We start from the raw sequence: 6714 nt of genomic DNA, 5'->3' as shown, positions 1-6714 counted from the left end.
GGAATTTGGGAGCCAGTGACCATTTTCAAATAGAAAAATTATATGATACCATGTGATGTCTTGAAAATTGTAATCAGTTTTCTGAGTACCAGTTGGGAGAGTAGAAAGAAGGTAGGTGGGCTCATTAGGAGGCTTGGCCAGAATCTACATAGTTGCAAAGGCTGTGTACAAATTAACATGGTGATGGGAGAATGGAGAGACGGTGGGGCAGAGAGAATCTCCCAGGCCTTGTGAGGGCCTGGGGAAGGGATGGAGTGAGGAAATGACAGAGAAGATGCAGTGGGTTGCTTCAAAGATGGCCTCCCATGAGCTCCACATCCTGGAATTCCTGTCTTTGTGTAATCTCATCCCCTTGAGTGTGGACTTCTAACCCATAGAAAATGGCAAATGTGATGGGATGTTACTTCTGAGATTAGGTTACAAAAAGACCCTGGCTTCTGCCTTGCTTGCCCTCTTTTGCTCACTCTGATGGAAGACAACTTCCATGTTGTGAGCTAGCCCATAGACTAATGTGGTAAAGACCTGAGGGTGGTCCCCAGCCAAGAGCCAGCAAGGAACTGAGGCCCTCAGTCCAACAGCCTTTGAATAACTGAATTCTGTCAACGATCTTGTGAGTGGATGTGGAAGTGAATCCTTCCCTACTCAAGGAAGTGGAGCCTGGAGATGACCACGGTCCTGCCTGACACCCTGTGATTATAGCTTTGCGCTGCATAACAAATTACTCCCAAATAAAATAACATACATGCATTATTTCACAGTTTGTGTGGGTGAGGCATCTGGGTCCTGTCTGGCTTGGGGTCTCTCACAAGGTAGTTAATATCAAGGCTTGACTGGGAAGGATCCACTTCCTCGCTCAGTCACATGGTTGTTGGCGGAATTCAGTTCCTCATGGGTTGTTGGACTGAGGCCTTGGTTCCTCACAAGCCGTTGGCTGGAGGTCTCGGATCTTTGCCATATGGGTCTCCCCATAGAGCATCTACAATATGGTGGATTGCTCTACCGGAGTGAGCAAGTGAGAGAACACTGGCAAGGTGGAAGTCAGCCTTTTGTGACCTTATCAGGGAAGCAACAGGCCATCACTTTTGCTATAGACTGCTCTTTAGAATGTGTTAGAATCCTTTAGCCATAGGTCTGGCTCATTTTCAAGGGGAGGAGCTCACACAAGCGCATTAATACCAGGAGGTGAGGATCACTGGGGACCGTGTCAGAAGCTGCCTACCACAGCGACAGTGATTTATCAGTTTTTGTGGTCTTTCCAAAGAGCTTTAGGCTCCTGGAGGGGGCTTGTGCTTAGTACATAAGTGCTTAATAAATATTTACTGAATAAATGAGATGACGCTTGCAAAAACTCCTAGAGGTCTCTGAACAGTAATTTTCAACTTAGATGTTAAGGCACTGATGGTCTCTTCAATTGGTCAACAGTGTAATGGGTATATAGTGAATTTCGGGGACAAAATTCTCATCCTAAGTACAAAAAACCTAATTCATTTCATTGGGTGTAAGAACTCAGGGCTGACCTGTACAGTTGTGCCATATACAAAAACGCTTGGCTGAGGGGACAAGGGTGCCTAATCCAGTTTATAGTCCACTCACCAAGCTGTGCCCTGGCATGGGACTGCATCAGTGTAGACGGAAGCATGTCTTTTGGAAAGATGTCCACCCAGAAGGGGTACTTCTGTGTAAGCAGTGCAAAGGCCACACCTGTGGTTCTCTAAGGAAGTGTCAGCCTTCATCCCCCTCCTCCTATTTGCTTTCACCTGTTCTCCTTGAACTATACCCTCTGAAATGGGCTTGAGGGAGGAAAGGGAAAATGTTCCATCCACACCTGACGTTGGAGAGGATTAAGTTCTGTTTGAGGAGGCCTTTGAGAGTCCCGGAGAGAAGGAGCTATACAAATGCAGGCAAATTCCATCATCCCTGTTAAATGGCCAAGAAAATTCCGTGATACCACCCTCTCCCTGAGTGCTGGGTCTGACCTGACAATAGCAAACAAACAGCAAGCTGTGATCTGTTTATAATTCCAAATGAAAATCCACCCCAAATAGAGGCGAGAAGGAGAAAAAGCAGCTCGGCAACAATGTGTGCTTTGGCTGAGGACCTCAGGAAGCCTTGCTTCTGTGAACCTCAGCCCATCTCCCTCCCCTTCTCACGGTGACACCCGAAAAGCTCATCTCACACCTCTGGCATGGCTGTGTATTGAGGATAAGGGTGTTGACAATAGGATTTAAGCTGCATAAATAATTGCAAATTGCTGTTCGGCCCCAGCAACTGCCAGCAAAACAAACAAACAAACAAACAAACAAACGAGGAAGGAGATGATATTTGAAGCATAAGTTGTAGGGAGGGGGAGCCAGCAAGTAAGTCACGTGGAATCTGGCAGCCAGCTCTGGGTGTAAAAGACACTTTGACAAGGTGATCACAGGCCACCCACAGTTGTTAGGGAGCTATAAGAAGTTATTTTGACAGGACATGTGACACGCTTCAAACAGAGGAATCAAAGCCCCAAATGATCAGGGATATGTTACAGGAAAGTTCTAGTTTAAAGAACAAGCTACTCTAATAACTGAGGGATAGCACTAATGGGGGGCTTCAAGTATTCATTTTCTAACTTCCAGGTACTTCTGTTGGCGGTGGTGTGCGGGGCAAGAAAGAAGGAATGACAGAAACATGGTTTATAGGAGCAAGGGAAAATGCCACGATGGCTGTCATTTTGTGCCCCTCAGTCCTCTAGCTTTCTCCCGGCACCAGTTTCAATGGCTTCACCAACACTCTTCCTCAAAGAACCCTGCCAGTGTTCTCCCCAGGATGCAGCCGAGGTAAGAAAGATTAGACCAGCCACACGTGTGCTTCCTTGGGTCAGGGTCAGGTGTTTGCATACAGTCCATCACTTACCCCAGCCTCTTTGGTTTCTATCCTCTCCAACATACACCTCACCTCTTGGTTCCACTTTCCCATGCATGCTGCTGAGCCCTTTGCTTGAAACCAGTCTTCTTCTTTCTCAGTCTTCTTTTGAATCACACCAACTCCAGAAAGGCATTTTTGTTAAATGTAGCAGAAGAGTTTTAAGTGAGAAAAAAAAAATAAAGAATTCACTGGATAGAATGCTTGTTGAATAAAGGAATGAGAACACAGATGGAGGTTAGGGAGTTCCAGACTCTGGTGCATCTCTATCGATCTGTGTGCCCTGCACTCTCCCCACTCCCTGCCAAAACCTTCTTCTGAGAACCATTTCCCCCTTCTCTTTCAAACATGTGCAGAAGATGTAGTTTTCTTTCACGGACAGATTTGCTGGTCACAGATTATTGGTGTGGAAGTGGCCATCTAAGTAAAACTGGGTATATCAGCTAGCTTATGCTGCCTAACAAATGACATCAAAATATGATGTCTTAAAATAAATGTTTAGTTTTCTTCAAGAGTCTGAGTGTTGGTTGGACTTCTGTGCTTCATGCTTCAGATCTGCAGATTCCTGGGATGGCTCTGTTCAATGCATTTTCATTCTGGGACCCAGGCTGATGGAGCAGGGCCTACCTGGGGAAAGTGTTTCTCACAGCAATGGCAGAAGTGTAGGACGGCAAGTAGAAACATATGATGATTCCCCCTTTGTGTGCTCCTGCTGGTCTCTGATCTTGCTTGGGCAAGTTTATTTCCCATTTTTTCTACAATATTCTTCCTCTGTGAGGTTAGATGGAAGCATTAGTGAATAAGGTAGGAGGTCCTACTCAGACATTATCAAAGAGGTGCTCAGAGGTATTTAGAAAAAGAGAGAAAAATTCACTTGCAAAGAGTGCAAAGGAGGCAGACTTCAGAAAGACTCACTGGTCTATCAAAAACATAACTAGTATTTAAGGAAAAACTGCAAAATTAATCTATTCATGGTGAAAACAGCAACTTGCTCACATGATTATCATATCCATGAAGGTCATGATACATCTTCAGACACCAGCTTAGCCAAAGTTGGGGATAAAATTGTTTTTGTTGCAGAGTTTACAGGAAATACTCATGGATTTTTTATTTGGGGGACTAGAAGCAAACAAGATGATCTTGATGGTTTTAAAATAGGTCTACACATATTTTGGAACTATCCCTTCAAAAAGTAGAGCCTAATTCTTCTTTACTTGATTGTGAGCCAGACAATGAATTGCTTCTAAAGAACAGGATGTGGGAGAAGAGATGGTGTGTAGCTTTCGAAATTAAGTCATTAAAGGCATTGCAATGTCCACCTTGCTTGTTCTTGGATCACTTTCTCTGGGGGAAGCCAGCTGTCGTGTCATGGGGACACTCACGGAACCCCAATGGGAGGGTCCATGTCGTGAGAAACTGAGACCTCCTACCAGCACTAACTTGTCGGGCATGAGTGAGCCACCTTGAAGGCAGATCCTCCTGCCTCAGTTAGGCCTTCGGATGACTGCAGCCCTAGACGACATTAACTGCAACCTCATGAAAGACCCTGATGCTGAACCACTCATCTAAGCCCCTCCTGGATCTCTGACCCAAGAAACTATGTGAGATGATAAGTGTTTATTGTTTTAAGCTGCTAAGTTTGGGGGTAATTTGTTATGCAGCAATAGAAAACTAATACAATGAGCCTATTGGTTTTGGTTTATCACAGTGTGTAGAGTGTTGTGGTGGTTGTTGTTTTTGATTGTGTTATGTAAAATGCTCAGATATTGGAAGAAAGACAGAGTGTCTGGCCTAATATTAGTAGTCCAAGTCTCTTTCTAAGGTTCTGCATTGGAATTTAATGCACCAGTGCCTTCTGTAAGAGTTTAACTTACATTCCTGTAGGCAATATATGAGACTGAATGCATAAATGAAAACAATGTGCTATCTGTGTACTAGGAATTCATTTACCCTCAATGACCGTTATAGGCAGCAAAAAACTGGCCTGACAATATGAGGCATTGTGGTAAAGTAGGATGAAGATTGATGCTTACTGGTTCTGTTGGGATCAGTTTAATCACCAGACATCATAGGCTGAGTGTCCAAGACCGTGAGCATTCCAGAGATCTATACAAATGTTTGAGAAGTGAAATAAATCATTTATTTACTCAGCTGTTTATTGATGGACATTTATTTTGTTTCCAGTCTCTTGTTGTTAGAAATAAGGCTGAAGTGAGTAACTTTGTACATATGTCATTTTGTTCTGGGTACTAGTATATCTGTAGGATAAATGCCTAGATGAGAAAACGCTGGGTCAGTAGTTTCATGAATTTGTGATTTTGATAACTATTACTGAATTGCCTGTTTTCCTTCAGCCTTACCAATAGAGAGTGTTGTCATACTTTTGAATGTTTGCTAGTCAGGTAAATGGGAACTTTGTGTTTGAGGAATTCATAGTCTTGTCTGGGAAAACACTATCACTTACTTAATTTATGCTTTATTGTTACAAAAGGAGTCTGAGAACAACTTTAAAAAGATAAAAATATTTATTTTTGCATGCGTGTGTGTGTGTGTTTCAAAATGATTCTGAGGACACCTATAAAGATGTTTATAACAATACAGGAAAAAAACATACAGAGATTGGAAAATTAAGTAAAGAGTAAAAGTGGGAATGGAATTCTGATAAAGATTTAGTTGTGACACAAATGCTTATGTCATTACTATGTAGTTGCTGAGAGAGTATTATAAATTTGACTCTGAGTTCCCTGGCAGCCAATATAAAGATGGAAACATGGTTAGTTATAAGAGTCACAGTGAATATAATATTAATAATATATCTATAATCTTTAAGCCATTGTATTTTTGTGATACTTTATTTGCCCCAATTAATTTTAGGTAGGTATATTATTGTCCTCATTTTACAGATGAGAGCCTGAGGCACAGGTAGTTAAGTAACTTGCCCATGATTGTGTAGCTAATTAATAAGAGGTACCTTGTTTTGCATTTAGACAGCATGGTTCCAGAGACCACATTTTAAATTATTATGTTATTTTTAGTGACCTCTCAACCAAACATGAGCCATTTAGGCAGTGGCTGTGATGAAAACGTCTTAATTTTCAGACATTTATTATATGTTTCCATTCTGTGAACTACTCATATGTAGGATGTGATTTGATATGATATGATATGACTGCTAAGTGCTGGAGCTGCATTTACCAATCTAAACCCCTCCCCTCTCCATTCTGGGGAGGGGTTTAGATTAACCCTTAGATCTTGCCTCTTTCTTGTCTTTTTGTCTAACTTTTATGGCTCTTTAAGGCCTTTGAAAGCCTAAGACAATTGTCATTCTCCTTCTCTGCCCTGCTCTGCCCCCATTTATCTGGAAGGAGATTCCCAGAGCAAACTGTGTTCAAGTTGTATGTATCTTCTAGGTCTCATTTAGGACTACTGGTGTTCAAAGCACTGGTCTAAGGCCAGTCTTCCAATCTGCCAGTTAAAGGAAGTTTCTGAACACGTTTGTGGTTGGCCACTCATTGTACTGCCCCAGGAAAGACATCAGAAGGGATTTTATGCCTATTAAGGTTGTCAAAAGTTGGTATAAGAATACAGATTTTCCTGTTTTGTTAAATCTGTCCAAACTCAGTCAACAAAGACCTAGACAATATAATGAATGACACTTTATATAAAAGAAGAATTGCCAAACAGGTAGGCACAGTGAAGCCACGATCATTAGCTCTTTGAAAATTCTACCATGACCACAATGTGCCTTTTTATTAGCTTTATACGCACTGTGTGACTTTCAGAATATTCCATAATCAATATTCTCTCCTTCAG

Source organism: Phocoena phocoena, chromosome 4 (assembly GCF_963924675.1).
Source record: "Phocoena phocoena chromosome 4, mPhoPho1.1, whole genome shotgun sequence".
Taxonomy (NCBI): domain Eukaryota; kingdom Metazoa; phylum Chordata; class Mammalia; order Artiodactyla; family Phocoenidae; genus Phocoena; species Phocoena phocoena.
Note: the sequence above shows the minus strand (reverse complement) of the source record.